Below are 15,869 nucleotides of genomic sequence, written 5' to 3'. Positions count from 1 at the left end.
GGGAGATTTTCACTTTTTATTTTGCATATATTTATATTGCTTGGCATTCTTTCATTGATCATGTACTACTTTTGTAATTTATTTTTTTAACAATTAAAATTTAATCAATTGTTTGTAAAGTCTGTTCAAGCAAAGTTATAACTAAAAGTTTAATTTTAACTAGTTTGCCAAATTACTGGGCCCCTAATGGGTCTTCCCATTCCTTCTTTTTTTTTTTTTAAGATTTTATTTATTTGACAGAAAGAGACACAGCGAGAGAGGGAACACAAGCAGGGGGAGTGGGAGAGGGAGAAGCAGGCTTCCCGCCAAGCAGGGAGCCCGATGTGGGGCTCAATCCCAGGACCCTGGGATCATGACCTGAGGCAAAAGCAGACGCTTAACAACTGAACCACCCAGGCTCAGTCCTTTTTAACTGGAATCTTCTTCCTTAGATGCTCTTTCAAAACCTTCTCTGGCAACATTTTAAAAAAAAAAATCATTGTTATAACTGTTTCTTAATATCTTCATTCTTAAATCACCTGCAGCCCTTCAACTGCAGTTTTAATTCCTTATGAGCATCATTTGGCTTCCAAAGTAGAAAAAAAAGAAACCTATGTTCCCCACCCGTCAAAGTATGAGCAAGCCACCTCAAGGCCCCCTTCCCATTCCATTATTTCATTGTTCTGCCACACTTCCTATCTACACTTTCTCCTCCTTGGCATCTTGCAAAATAACGATCACAGTACCAAGGCAACAGAGTCAAAGAAAAATTCCATCTATGGCTTCACCTCCTTCGAGAGCTATTAGGAAAGTCTCTGCCCCCAGAGCATTACTCCCAGTACCATTGGGCTTTATTAGTCAGCAGATCAGTTGCATAATGTCCACATACCTACCCATATAATTTGCCTGAGGTCAACTCAGTCTATGCCCTCTTATTACATCACTTTCCCCATAGAGGAATGTTACTAATATTTAGTATGTGATGCAATGGAAATTCTCAATAATAGGATAATCTTTTAATAGTGTCCACCAAATGAGGTCAAATCTGTGGGGATGTGACCACGAGTCCAAAAAGCAGTGTCCTTCTGGCTATATTAAACAGAAAGCAAGGCTCGTTATGGGTAAACATAGTTCTTTGGGATACTTTGGGTTCTTGCAGAACAAATCCTTTTCTAAAGGATCAGAGACTTATCAACTCTGAAGGGTGGGAAAAGGGACCTTGAAAATTCCTTGTGTGGCCTGTCCTGTGGCCACTCCCCTGGAATGCCTGAGAACAAGGAGCGTGAGCACTGCCTGTGTATTGAGGAGTTTTGTCAGAGGCCCCAGGACTGAATTGCTTTTGTGTTCATTGTTTCAATGATAAGCAGTCCCCTAACCTAACTTTATCAAAGAGCCAAAGTTACTCATGACTTATTTCCCACAGTTTGGAAGGAAAATATTTATGAACAACCTCAATTTTGCAAGGGAGATTGATATGATAAAAATGGAATAGAAGTAAAGGGGTGTGCCTTGCATGACTGATGTTATTTTAAGTCTCTCAGAGAATGATTTGTCTGAGAATACTTTTTTAAAAATGATGCCCTTTACCTTGCTTTCCTACACGTTTGCCAAAGGGATTTAAACATCTCTCTACTTTTTTGAGCATTACTGGCTGTGTTTGACACCTACAATATTTTAAATGACAAATTCCCAGATTTACTATTAGTCAATTCACATATGCTGAATAACAAAAAAAGCGGAATGTTAGTCATGAGAAAGAAGGAAAGATGCACTGGACCAAATAGATATTTCCAGAATTGAGATGCATGTTCTGTTAAGGGAGGGTTTTCATACATGCTGAATACATCTCTGGTTTCTTAATATGTGGTCACAGGCAGATTAGCAATGAATTAATTTATAAATCCAAAAATATCCCAAGATATACTAGAAATGATCAAATCATAGTGCACTTAACTCAATAAAGGGGTGAACAGCCGCCAGGCAGGGAACCTTGCTTCCCAGAAAGAAAAATAACTACCATGCAAATTCTCACAGTATGAGCAAATTGGTCTGCCCAGAAATTCCCTGGACACCTTCTTCCCTGTCAGGATACCACTAAGGATTTCAAGCTTAGCAAATAAATAATACCACAGATTATAACACCAAAAGCAATAGATAATTGAGAGTTTACTTCAAGGTGGTACTTTTCTAAGTGCTTTCTGTGTGTTATTCCCATTTGATCCTCCTAAGCACCCCTGAAGTGTGCACTATTATCTCTATTTCCCAAATAAGGAAACTGAGGCACAGGGACATTAACTAAATTGTCCAGGGACACTCAGCTTATAATTGTGGAGCCTGGATTTAAACCCAAGAATTCTACTGCCCAGAGTTCATATTTCCACCACTAAAAAGGGATTCTGGCCTTTAGAAAGGAATTCATGGGAGGTGATACCAACGCATTAGCTGTTTCTTTTAGATTATAGTTGAAGAAAGAACACTGAAAGCATTTCTCTCAGTGCTCCTCCATACTCCAGCTTATAATGTATCCCATTATTCTACCCTGCAATTACATAATTTTCTACTGACTTTCTCATTTTTACATTGCCATTAGGATAATACTGTTTACCATAATTTATACCAAAATGAACTAGTAAGAGTCCGTTTTTTTTACCTTCGCTGTTCTCCTCTTGGTCTGGCATTCTGAGATCTATTTAGGCATAAGGTCCGCATGTGCATTTATCAATACCAACCCTGAATAAGCTGCTGTGAAATTCAACAGCATTCCAAGTCAGTTCTCTCAGCTCTGACTTTTGCTGTGTGGAGTAATTCTGCTTACAAGATGAATGAGAAGAAATCATACCAGAGAGAGATGAGGAAACAGAAAAAAAATAGAGAATGTAGGCACTTTGTCAACCAAGGAGAGAAAGCAAGGGGCAGGACAAAAGGCATAAAGATATAAGAGAATAGGGGCATGGGACTGGCTTAGTCGGTGGAGCATGTAACACTTGATCTTGGGGTTGTGGGTTCAAGTCCCAAGTTGGGTGTAGAGATTACTTAAAAATAAGATATTTTAAAAAATATATTAAAAAATATATAAGAATAAAGGAAAGCAACAGCTGGCATAGGAACCAGAGGGTCTGTTCTAGTAACAATACGTAAAATATTTCAAAGTAGAATATATTCAGTTAACCAATTCTTCCATTGCTAGATACCATGATTTAGGAGAGATAGTTCTGAATATTTACTACAAAATTTTTCCATCCAAGTCTCTTGCTGTTAGTTTTGTTTGAGGAGACAGAAAAGCGAAAGATAATAAAGCAACAGAGAAATCTTAGGTAATTGTAATTAGGAAATTAGGAAACCATTAGTTTTATCACATATTGAAACAGAATTTTAAATTTATCTTTTACAAAGTAAATAGTCCACAAAATATTTAATGTCAGTAAGCACTGCCTAGAGGTCTTTTTCAATATACATACTCATAATAACAGTTATCACTTTTGCCCTTATTAGGTGCCAGGTACTGTGTTAAACTTCACATGACTTATCTCCTCAGACCTCAGTCAATAACCTTGCAGAGTCACTACTATCATTATGGAGAAACTGAGAACCAGAGGGTTAAATAGCTTGTCCACAGTCACGAAATAAGTAAGCAGCCAAGCTAGCATTTGAACCTTAATTATCCACCTTTATGATCTACTAATGCCTCTCAACCGGTGATCCTCAAATAATGTTCATAAAAATCAGCAGAAATGTTTGTTAGAAAGTAGAGTCCCAGGACCCTACCTCAGAACATCTGTTTCAGAAGGTCTGGTTGGGGACCAGGGATGGACAATTTAATAAGTACCAGAAACACTGCTCTCGACACTTTTACAGAATAGTCTCAACAAAGTCATAGAGTTAATCATTAGTTCTGGTTCTACAAATGTATCTCCCTCTGGTCATAAATCTACTTGGTCTTCATCATAATGGTTATTTTATGAATAAGGGAATCATTAGTCTTGTTATGGTTACCCAAGAACTAAGATGGTAGAAAAGGGGAATTCCCTCCAGCTCTTATGTACCCTACTTGCTAACCTCGCCTTAAACAGAATTGTGAAACATCTAAATGTGTCTTTGATACCTTAGCTCCTCAATCTACTTTGGGGAAATCTCCTCCCCAGGGCTCATTGGCTTCATACTGCTCAGAGTCTACAAGAAAATCCTACACAAGACTCTAATTCCCAGTTTCCCTCCAGCCTTAAATAGTATATTGATTTGTCAAGATGCTACCCTTGACCAAGAGACTGAGAGATTCAGAAGATAAAATCATTCTAATGAGATACTTTCCCATTTTCCCACTTTCTCCCTAACACAATGCTTTATTGATCCAAATAAACCATGCGTGTCTGCAGAAAATTTTTAATGGGAGATTCTTATCATGGGAATTTCAGGCACCGATGGCAGGCGGGTGGAAGAGTTATTTTTGGTCAGATGTGCCTTTCAATGCCTCATAAATCAGGCTGCTTAGGCAGCTTCCTAATTTCCATTTAGGCAGTGCCAGTCCTGCTGACACACTCGATTGTACCCCAGTCAGAGGCTTAAGAAGTAAGGAGAAAGGTGAAAAAGCAGTAACATTGGGAAAGGAAAACATAGGGGACCGCCTAACTTACCCTCTCTCAGAAATGAGGATTCAAGCCACAAATAAAATAATAAACCACACAGACTTCACATTTTTCTTTCCCATTCCTGTAAACAAGAAATAAAAGCCAGGATTATCCTTTCCTTGATAAGCATGGAGAGAAAAATCAAGGAAATGTACACAACTTGCATCACAGCAAATAGAATTCCTTAACCTCAGAAACACTCTTGTTACACACGCACTCCGACCTCTTACGCAGGGAGACTTGCCCAGAAGTGACCTTCAGCAACCTAGAGAGCTTTTTATAACATTTGAGAATGCACAACTGGATATTTTTATCAGCATGTGCTCTGCCTTTGATAAATGTTATAATAAGCAGTTTGAAACAAAAACACAATGAATACATTTTTTAATGCAGTATCTACAAGAACACTTAATTAACAACCTCCAAAATTGTACAGGTTTCACTGAATGTCTCAGGAAAGAAGACTAAGTTTAGAAAACATGGCTCCAAGTTTTCACTTGCCCCCAAATGTTATCTAGTAGGATTAGGTAAAAGCTATTTGAGAAGTGATGTTTAAAGCCTCATATTGGCCATAGCTGATTTTTCAGGATTCCAATTCAATATCTTTATGAAATGTGTTTTCCTTTTTTAAATGGAAAATAAAATAGCACGTGTGTAAAAAAACAAAAAACAATAAATACCCTACAACATGAAGAGTTCCTTATCATCTATTTTTATGGCACTAAGTAGAAACATGCCTATGTTATTCTCCCATTGAGTAGGCAGTCCGTTATGTAAATTCCTTACTGGAGCAACATGATTTATTGTGGGATAAGGGTAGAACCAGCATTTTCAGAGTGCCCAACACCATCACAATCTTCATCTCAATTAATCCTCAGAACAACCTTTCGAAATAGAAGTATTGTTATCTCATTTTACAGGTGAGGAATATGAGGTTAAGAAGAGCAAAGTAACTTGCCCAGGGCCAGTAACTAGCTGGTAACTAGCAGAGCCAAGTATTCAAAACAGATGTCTTATTCCAAATCCTATGCCCCTTCAGCTGCATAATACTGCTTTAAAGTTCTCAGCTTCTTTCCCAGCATCATTTGTTGGATTGTAGATCTTCATTTATTAATTTAATAATTAAATTTAAGTATTTCTTATGATCTTCCTATGTAGTGCACACTGTTCTGGGCCCTGGGGATATAGCAGTGAATAAAACAAAATCCTTATTCTCATAGAGCTCACATTCTAGTGGGGAACGACCTCCAGGAGAGAGCTGTAATAATCCCTCTTCTCTATCCACATTCTAGGGCTTATTTATCAGGCATTCACTGCCCTGATTTAAGAGAAATACTCTTTTTCCATCACTGAGGGAAAATTCAACGCCATAGACCCCCTCATCCTGATTGTATTGAACGCTGTTTTCCCCCAGATGAACTGAAAGCAATAAATGACTAAATTCTTCCAAGTGAAAAGCTGTTATAATTGGATAATGACCACAAAGCAGGCATTTTTTGGTTTTTGTTTTTGTTTTTTTTTTTGAGTTACACTAAGCGCCTGGAGGAAAGTATCAGAATTCTTCTGCCCACCGCCCATTATGGAGCTGACAAGGTCCTGCTCTGTGCCATGCTCCTTAATTTTCATGTTGGCTTTAAAGATTTACAACAGCTCTAACACCTATGCGTGAGAAACACAGGGATCCCCAAGTGCCCAAACCATGGTGTCTGGCCAGCTTTGCTCCCCAAAAGCCTGCTGGGGACTCATCTACTGGAACCAGGACAGCTCAGGAAGATTCACTTGCTTCTGTGAAAAACAACAGTGACCATAATAGAGAAAGAAATTCTAGGCATTCTTTCAAGCCGTTGGGAAGTTCCAGCACATTCCAGTTGTAAAAGAATTCAAGTCCCTCCACTCATGTCAAAACTTCAGCGCCATCCTTCTGTGCTTTGTACATTTACTAGACCAAGGCCTAGTAATTAACTACAAATTCTCTTCCTGCCTTTTTAAAATCATGAACCACAAGCTGATTCTATAGGAGGACAATCTGGGATTTGGTAAATTATCCTCAGGCCTTGATAATTCTCAGGCAATGACAGATTTCAGAAGTTTGAAGATTCTCAACATAAAGCATTGCTAGAGTACTGAGCCAATCGTTTGTGACCCAGAAATTTTGCAAAATATTTTATTCCTTAAGCTTTGGAAATCCACATCCATGATGACTTACAACTGTTATTGGAGAAGTCTTCGCTCCTTTCAAGGTCCAAAAACCCAAATGCTCTTGTGTTTTTTTCTAGGCCCAACTGATTCCCCCGGATCACTCCTGTTTGAATCTCCCCTGCAAATTTCATTCTCATCTGTGATTCTATTTAGAAGACATCGTACTTCTCGCTTACCTCCTAACTCTTCTTTGTCTTTTTCTTCCTCTACAAAGCAAGGAAGAAAAATATGCAGAAAAACAAAAGAAGTTGCTCCAATTATTCTTTTTTTTTTTTTTTTAAGATTTTTTATTTATTTTTTGACAGAGAGAGACACAGTGAGAGAGGGAACACAAGCAGGGGGAGTGGGAGAGGGAGAAGCAAGCTCTCCTGATGCGGGGCTCGATCCCACATGACCTGAGCAGAAGGCAGACACTTAACGACTGAGCCACCCAGGCGCCCCTGCTCCAATTATTCTTAAGGCAAAGAAAAAAAAATTCTCCCATCATTAAGAAGTGTCCCTGAGGAACTTCAACTGGTACAAATTTGGCTACTGTTAGCAGGAGTCAAAAACACTGACCTTGATAACATGACAGAAATAATTATTATACTCTGCAAGAGAAATCATTTCTTCACTGTGCCACAGATTCAATATGTATTTCCTTCAATAAAGAATGCACATGCCCTCATTCCAATAACTGAGGGATGGAAGAGGAGACAGACTCTACATTGTGGTTTAGAACTACTGTGATAACTCAGATGCCCAGACTCCCCTGAAATCCAAATACTGCTGTCACTGAGATCTGCTTTATATGCATTATCTTCACAAAAACTTGATGCTAACCTCTGAGGCAGGAGCGATTATTATTGCCATTTTAACCCGTGAGGAAAAGGAAGCTCAAGTAGACAACTAGGCCACTGTAATCCAGGCGGTAAGCGAGCGAGTGAAAGCACAAGCCCAGGTCTGAGCCCTGGACTCTGTGCTCTTAGTCATCACACTACAGCACTTCTTCCTTAATGGGTGCCTTTTCGGTCTGCAGAGGTGGGCAACTGCTCTGGCTCTCCCTGCATCTCTCTCTTCCTTCTGGTTCCCTGATCGGTTGCTGAAAAGACTCAGGAATTGAGTCCTGAGGCAATGACTGGGTAACCCTTCCTACAGTGAGGCTCTACCATCAATAGGAGCTTCAGCATCTCCATTCTCTTCTCCCTACTAAGGCTAAGAAATGATGACTGCCCTATAATCTTTTTATAAAAAGTCTCTGTGGCTATGGAATATTACTCGGCCATCAAGAAAAGGAAATCTTACCATTTGTAACAACATGGATGGAACTAGATGGTATTATGCTAAACGAAATAAGTCAATCAGAGAAAGACAATTATCATATGATTTCACTCATATGTGGAATTTAAGAAACAAAATAGAGGATCATAGGGGAAGGGAGGGAAAAATAAAGTAAGATGAAATCAGAGAGGGAGACAAACCATAAAAGACTCTTAACTATAGGAAACAAACTGAGGGTTGCTGGAGGGAAGAGGGGTGGAGGGATGGGATAACTGGGTGATGGGCATTAAGGAGGGCAGGTGATGTAATGAGCACCGGGTGTTATATACAACTGATGAATCACTAAACTCTATCTCTGAAACTAATAATACACTATATGTTAATTAATTGAATTTAAATTTTAAAAATAAAAATAAAAAATCACTGTGTAGGAAATGTTCTCATCACAGCTCCATTACCTAGTAGTATACCCTATAGAACAGATATGGGTGGTACTCTGATGGCCTGGAATGATACATCTGATTGAAAAGGAAACCATACATTTTGGGTAGCCATGATACTAGTTATACTTCTAGACCACCACCTTAGAAGGAGGGGCACCTGGGTTGTTCAGTCAGGTGAGCGTCCAACTCTTGATTGCGGTTCAGGTCATGACCTCCGGGTTGTGAGATCGAGCCTTGCCTGCACTCCTCACTCAGCGAGGTCTGCTGGAGATTCTGTCTCTCCCTCTTCCCCTCCTCACTTGCATGCACATGCACTCTCTCTAAATAAGTAAATAAAATCTTTAAAAAAAAAAAAAAAGGAGGGAAAGTAAGAGTTCACAATAATATGTTTGCTCATTTTCACATTTTGTTAATCTGTCTCTTTCATTAGATTATACAAGCTTTTTGAGGTCAAGGATCACATCTGTTTTATTCACATTGTATCCCCTGTGCATACCATAATCCCTGGCACAAAGTCATGCTCAGAAAATATTTGCCAAATGAATAATTTGGTGATATCCCCAAATTAGAAAAGCATATCCAACTACTCCCTTTTCTTTCTTTCTTTCTTTCTTTTTTTTTTAAGTAGACTCCACACCCAGCATGGAGCCCAACATGAGGCTTGACCTCATGACCCCTGAGATCAAGACCTGAACTGAGATCAAGAGTCAGATGCTTAACTGACTGAGCCACCCAGGCACCCCACCCCCTTTTCTTTATTTATTCAATCATTCTCACTTATTGAACAGCTGCTGCAAAAAAAAAAATAGCATAATGGATTGGTTAAGTACATAGAATCCAGATTCTGATGGCCTGGATTCAAAAACTAGTTCCGTCACTATCTGTGTGACCCTGAGCTAGCCAACTCACAGTGTTGTTGTGAGGATGAAGTAAATTAATATAGGTAAAGTATTTAGAACAGCACCTGGCATATAATAAATACAAGATGTTTGCTTTTATGATGATGATAATGTTCCAGGCTTCAGGACACTGGGGATACAACAGTGAAGAAGTCAGATCTCTGCATGCTTATAACTTACATTCTAGTAGGAGAAACAATCAGCCTACCAAGGATTCGGGAAAATCATTACAAATCATTTTAAACACGATGAAGAAACTAAGGCTTCCCTGGTGTTGAGAAACACACTGAGGTGGAGTTTAGAAGGCAAACTGTTTACTAAGGAGAATCCTTAAAATCAGCACCTGTGGGAGAGAGGAGACGGAACTAGAAGCCAGCAGAGAGAGAAGCTGGTGGCAACGGCGGCCCAACCACAGCCTCAGCCCACCCCTTAGGGAACGCTGAAGTGGAATGACCCTTCACAGTTGTCCTGACCATTAGACGCCCGCTGGGTGCGGGCCACCCTGGGAAGGGGCATGGCCTTGCTCTCTGCCGCTGGAGCAACCCCTCAAAGGGCTGACAGCTGAAGACTGCCAACAGCTGGGGCAACAGAGCCTCCACTGCGGAGGCTAGGGCGGCACAACACAGTTTGCATTCCACTCAGCAGACAGGACGGTAAGGGTGAGGGGCCACCTAAAATTAAGTGGTGAGGGAAGGCCTCTCTGAGGAGGTACTATTTAAGCTGATAGAACTATACAGTGAGGAGTCAGCAGCCATATAAACAGATGGGCAAGAGCATTCTTATTAAAGGAAATAGCCAGTACCATGTCCCCTAGGTCAGAATACACTGACAGTTTGAAGTGCAAAAAGAAGAGCAGTGAGGCCAGAGAGTGGTATAGAGTGAGGTCTGAAGAGGCAGGCAGGGGCCAAAACACGAGAACCTTCAGAAGTTTGGGTTTTATTCTCAGTATCGATGAGCAGCAATTAGAGGGAAGTGGAAGGATCTGATTTACTCTTTTAAAAGATCACTCTTGGGGCACCTGGGTGGCTCAGTCGGTTGGGCATCTGCCTTAAGCTCAGGTCATGATCCCAGGGTCCTGGGATCCGAGCCCCACATCGGGCTCCCTGCTCAGCAGGGAGTCTTCTTCTCCCTCTGCCCCTTCCACCAGCTCATGCTTGCGTGCTCTCACTCTCTCAAATAAATAAATAAAATCTTTCAAAAAAATAGTCATTGTGGGCACCGGGGTGGCTCAGTCGTTAAGCATCTGCCTTCGGCTTGGGTCACGATCCCAGGGTCTTGGCATTGAGCCCCACATTGGGCTCTCTGCTCAGCGGGAAGCCTGCTTCTCCCTCTCCCACTCCCCCTGCTTGTGTTCCCTCTCTCGCTGTGTCTCTCTCTGTCAAATAAATAAATAAAAATCTTAAAAAAATAGTCACTGTATTCCTTTGAAAAAATAAAATAAAATAAAAGATCACTCTGGATGATATGTGGGAATGGGTGGAAGAAAGGAGAAAAGTGAAGGCAGAAAGACCAACTAAAAGTTTACTGAACTTTTTTTTTTTTAAAGATTTTTAAAATTTATTTATTTGACAGAGAGACAGTGAGAGAGGGAACACAAGCAGGGGGAGTGGGAGAGGGAGAAGCAGGCTTCCCGCGGAGCAGGGAGCCCAATGCGGGGCTCAATCCCAGGACCCTGGGATCATGACCTGAGCTGAAGGCAGAGGCTTAACGACTGAGCCACCCAGGTACCACCTTACTGAACTTTTCTAGACAAGAGATGGTATACTGATGAAGATGAGAAAAGTGGATGTATTTACATGCAGAACTCTGTAGGAAACCATGCAGGGCTTACTAATGGATTAAATGTGGAAAGTGAAAGAACAGAGAATCCAAAATGACTCCTAGTTTTCTGGCTTGAACAACCAGAAGGATGGTGATAGGAAAAGGCAAATTTAGGGATGAATATAGAGTCCTAGCTTAGATTTTTTTGGTTTGAGGTGCCTATTAAACATCAAGTAGAGAAGCCAAGTAGTCAACTGTATATACAAGTCTGGAGCACAGAAGAGAGGTGAAAGGCTAAATATTTATATTTGGAAATCATAGGCAAATGGGTGATATGTTAGTTTGCTACTGCTACATAACCATTACTATCATTCAGTGGCATAAAGCAACAATAATTTTTTTTAAGCATGGAGCCCAACATGGGGCTTGAACTCACAATCCTGAGATCAAACCTGAGCTGAGATCAAGAGTCAGATGCTTAACCAACTGGGCCACCCAGGTGCCCCAACAATAATTTATTTTTTTTTAAGATTTTATTTATTTATTTTACAGAGAGAGACAGAGTGAAAGAGGGAACACAAGCAGGGGGAGTGTGAGAGGGAGAAGCAGGCCCCCACTGAGCAGGGAGCCCGATGTAGGGCTCGATCCCAGGACCCTGGGATCATGACCTGAGCCGAAGGCAGACGCTTAATGACTGAGCCACCCAGGTGCCCCAACAATAATTTATTTTTGCTCACATCTGCAGATTGGCTGGGGTTCAATCGAGGCATCTCTGCTTCTATCTATAGGGCCAGGGGAGTGGCTGTACTCTGTATGCCTCATTCTCCTGGGACCAGCAGGCCAGACAGGCAATGGCAGAGGCTCAAGTGAGGGAGAGGAAACATTCAAGGTCTTGAGAAAGTCCTAGGAAATGAAAACAGGTATCAAAGAGATATCTGTGCTGTCATGTTCACTACAGTATTATTCACAATAGCCAAGATAGGGAAACAACCTAAGTGTCCTTCAGTAGATAAAGAATATATCTATATATTCTAGATAAAGATATAGATATAGGAACATTATTTAGCCATGAGAAAGAAGAACATACTACCATTTGTGACAACATGGATGGAACTTGAGGGCATTATGCTTAGTAAGTCAGAGAAACACAAACACTGTATGATCTTACTTATTTGTAAAATCTAAAAAAACCAAACTCAAACTCATAAAAACAGAATAGAATGGTCGTTACGTGGGGCCAAGGTGTGGGAGAGTCGGATAGACGTTGTTACAGGATAGAAACTTGCACCTAGAAGATGAGCAAGTTCTGGAGATCTAATGCACAGCATAGTGATTATTGTCCACAATACTGTATTATACACTTCAAAGCTGCTAAGAGACTAGATATTAAATGTTCTTAACACACAAAAAAGATAATCATATGAAGTGATAGAACTGTTAGCTAAATCCACAGTAGTAATCATATTGCAATATATAAATGTATCAAATCAATACATCATATACCTTAACCTTATACAATGTTTTTTTTAAGATATTTATTTATTTGACAGAGAGAGAACAAGAGAGCATAAGCAGGGGGAGCGGCAGAGGGAGAGGGAGAAGCAGGCTCCTTGCTGAGCAGGGAGCCCGATGCAGGGCTCAATCCCAGGACCCTGGGATCATGACCTGAGCTGAAGGAAGCCACTTAACCAACTGAGCCACCCAGGCATCCCAACTTATACAATGTTACATGTCAATTATATCTCAATTTTTTAAAAAGTGCTGGGCCCATGATATGCCTTTAATTTCACCAGTATATCATTACCCAAAGCAAGTTACATGGCCAAGACTCAGCCTATGACAACACCCTGAATTCAGGAATTGGGGGGAGCGAAATTAGGGTCTGCAATTTAGTCCACCACAGATGAGATCAGCCAGGGTAAGAATGTAAACAGTAAAAAGAGCCAGGCTTGGACAAATTCCCAAGGTACTTCAGCATTTACCTGTCAACCAGAAGAGGAAAAAACAGCAAGAATTTAGGAGGAGCAAGTGCAGTTGGAGAATAATTAAGAGAACATGAGAAATGTAAGAGAGAACAGTGTTTCAAGGAGACTGCCAGATGTTGCTGAGATATCAAAGAGGATGTGAACAGAGAGGACTATGGTAACTGACAACATGGTCCACCAATCTAGGTGTTCCATAACAGGACACCAGGACAGGTGAGAGGGTAAAACCCCGCTGTTTCATCCTGGGTTCTCAGACAGCAAGAAAACAAATTATGTTTGGACAATAAACAAAACAAAACAAAAACACACCACTCTGTCAGGAATGGTGGAATAAGAAGTTGAGTGCTTATTAGGTTAAGGCCAGACTGTTGAAGTTCTTCAACACCTGCCTAGGGAGTTGGAACTTGGTCTTTAAACAACAGGGAATCATTCAAAGATTTTTGAGCAGAGGAGAGATAAATATCAAGTTTGGGATCTAAATGCAGTGTAAGATGGATTTGAGAGAGAGGAGACTGGTGACAAAGAAGCAGGTTATCCTAGTTCTGGTACTCAGACCTCTTGCTCAGATCCTCACCTCTGAGAGAGACTTAAGTTCCCTAGATCAAGTTCCTGATGCTTGTTACTATTAAAATCTTTCTTGCCTGCTTCTTCCTTGCCTGGCTGACCTTAGTTGACTTATGATAACTTTCTAATCAAAATCTGGGTCCTGACCCTCTGCCTCCACCTTCCATCTCAGCACTCACTCATTTAGAAGTATAACCTTTCCTTTTGTGTCCAGGTAGGAAACTCCTCTGCCAATGGGCTTCAGTTGGCAGCATGAAACCACAGCCTGGCTTGTTCACAATTCCAGGCTGCTATTCAGACCTGTTCCCCCCAGTCCCTGCTGCTCTCCTTCCCTCAACCCATCCCTGCCTATTCTCCCAGAGCACACTGGAAAGTTCACAGAGTTCAGAACATGCTCGTATCCTCCAATTTACTAACATAGGCTCTATTCCTTCCCTAGTCCTCCTCATCTCAGGCTTGACCTTTGAGATATCTACCCTGTGCAAATGCTCTTTCTACTTGAAGTTCCTTTTGGCCCCTTAGTGACTCTTAGCAGGGGGATGAGGTAGGGATAGGGTGTGAGGAAGCAATGATCTTAAAAAGCAACCACTTTGTCTACTATGTTGTTCAATCTGCACCATTTTCCAAGAAGACTAAAAGGCAAATACATCAACAAATGTCTCACATAGTGAAATATCACCATTGGTATTACATAGTAATTTGGATTGGAAATTTTTTCCTACATTCTCATGCTTGGACTTCCAACAGATCTACAGAAAGATGAACAGGTGTTGTTTCTAGAACACAAGGATTACTTGAAATGAGCTAGGGTTTAAAATGAGAAGTCATTATTAGATATATGCCAGGATTCTTCTTGTTAATTTTATAGGGCCATCATGTTTTTCCCTAACACATACATCTTCAGTTGCTATGCATGGTATTTTCCTGTTGCCAAATATTCTTTAGCTGACTGGTGCTAGCAGGAAATGGAGAAAAATATAAAATTGGAAATTAGGAAGTAATGACATCAGTGTTCAAATCACAAAAGACAAGGTGGAAACAAATATTCTGCCTTAACCCTGATTTACACTGTTAACAAAAGACTGGAGTCGGCAAAATTAGAAATTGCTAACTCTTCTCGGTCACTACCATTTAGTAAAAATTTATTTCCCTGACCTCAATGGTACTTCATTTGGCCATAGCGCTCACTGGGAAATTGGCAGTGACACACGAACTCTCTCAGATTGCACCACTCCTGGGTTCTAGCTGCATCTCCTGGCCACAGAATCCGTTTGTGATCTCTGCCTCTTCCTTCAGTCTTTGCTCTGGAAATACGGCTAAGTGTAACTATGCTGCCCACCTGATGACAGAGCAACTCAGAGCTGCCTTGTCTCACATTACATTAGGCACCTTCAGAAGCAGCTTTAACTCTGGTCTCTGCTCTCAGTCACATATTTCATTATGTGACTGACTTCAGAGTTTACTAGACTGAATCACTCTTGTCTGATAGGGACCAGAGAGGAGTACAAGGCTGATGCTCCATGCTATTCCCTTCATCCATACATCCCTCTAGTGGCAAAAGTCTGGTAAACTCTGATGTCCTTTGTTGCCTCAGGAGTTAGTTACAGTTCTCAGAGTGGCTCCACACTATCTTTGTCAAGAGTGACTCATGGCATTTACTCCACTAAGGATCCAATATTGCTTGCATAGATCATATCTTATAGCTTTTCCAAACAACCTTCTTGAATTTAACTTGCATAAGGCCCTAAAATATCATAGTAGGGAAGCTAGCTTAAAGGAACACACCATAGTCACACTCAAATCAAAGCTGACCCTTGATTCTGTCATTTGGGTCTCTGAGACAGGACATGGGCCTGCTGACTCTTTTTTAGCCTCATGTCTTAAAATGTGTTTTTTGCCTTTCCTCCATGACTTCCACCTGTCCATATTACTACCCCCTGATGAAACAGGAACACGTGAGAAAACCAGCCCTGAGTATCTCTTAGTTTCTCCAACATAGACCTATAACACCATGGGTTACACTGGTAAAGAAATGGAGTCCATGACTAGAACCTGTGTCAGAGTCAAGTCACTTCAAATATTTATTGAGCACCTTCTTTATGCCCAATATCAAGGAGATCTTGGCAGCCAGCTAATAACACTAGTCCCAACAGG

The 15,869-nt window shown here is 40.8% G+C and overlaps 1 protein-coding gene across 2 annotated transcripts in view; it reads left to right on the top strand.

The window, feature by feature from the left end:
• Window positions 1–15,869, top strand: part of NTN4 (netrin 4) — a 139,297-nt gene that overhangs the window by 117,272 nt on the left and 6,156 nt on the right. The window contains exon 11 of one of the 2 annotated variants that reach the window (XM_078076430.1): window positions 6,881–6,999. The exons of the other annotated variant lie outside the window; for it this stretch is intronic. The gene's annotated coding sequence lies outside the window, so the exon portion shown is untranslated. Of the gene's footprint in view, window positions 1–6,880; window positions 7,000–15,869 lie in introns of those variants that run through there. 2 annotated transcript variants of the gene reach the window in all.

This window comes from Halichoerus grypus, chromosome 6 (assembly GCF_964656455.1).
Source record: "Halichoerus grypus chromosome 6, mHalGry1.hap1.1, whole genome shotgun sequence".
Lineage (NCBI taxonomy): Eukaryota > Metazoa > Chordata > Mammalia > Carnivora > Phocidae > Halichoerus > Halichoerus grypus.
Note: the sequence above shows the minus strand (reverse complement) of the source record. Positions and strands in the feature narration are given on the sequence as shown.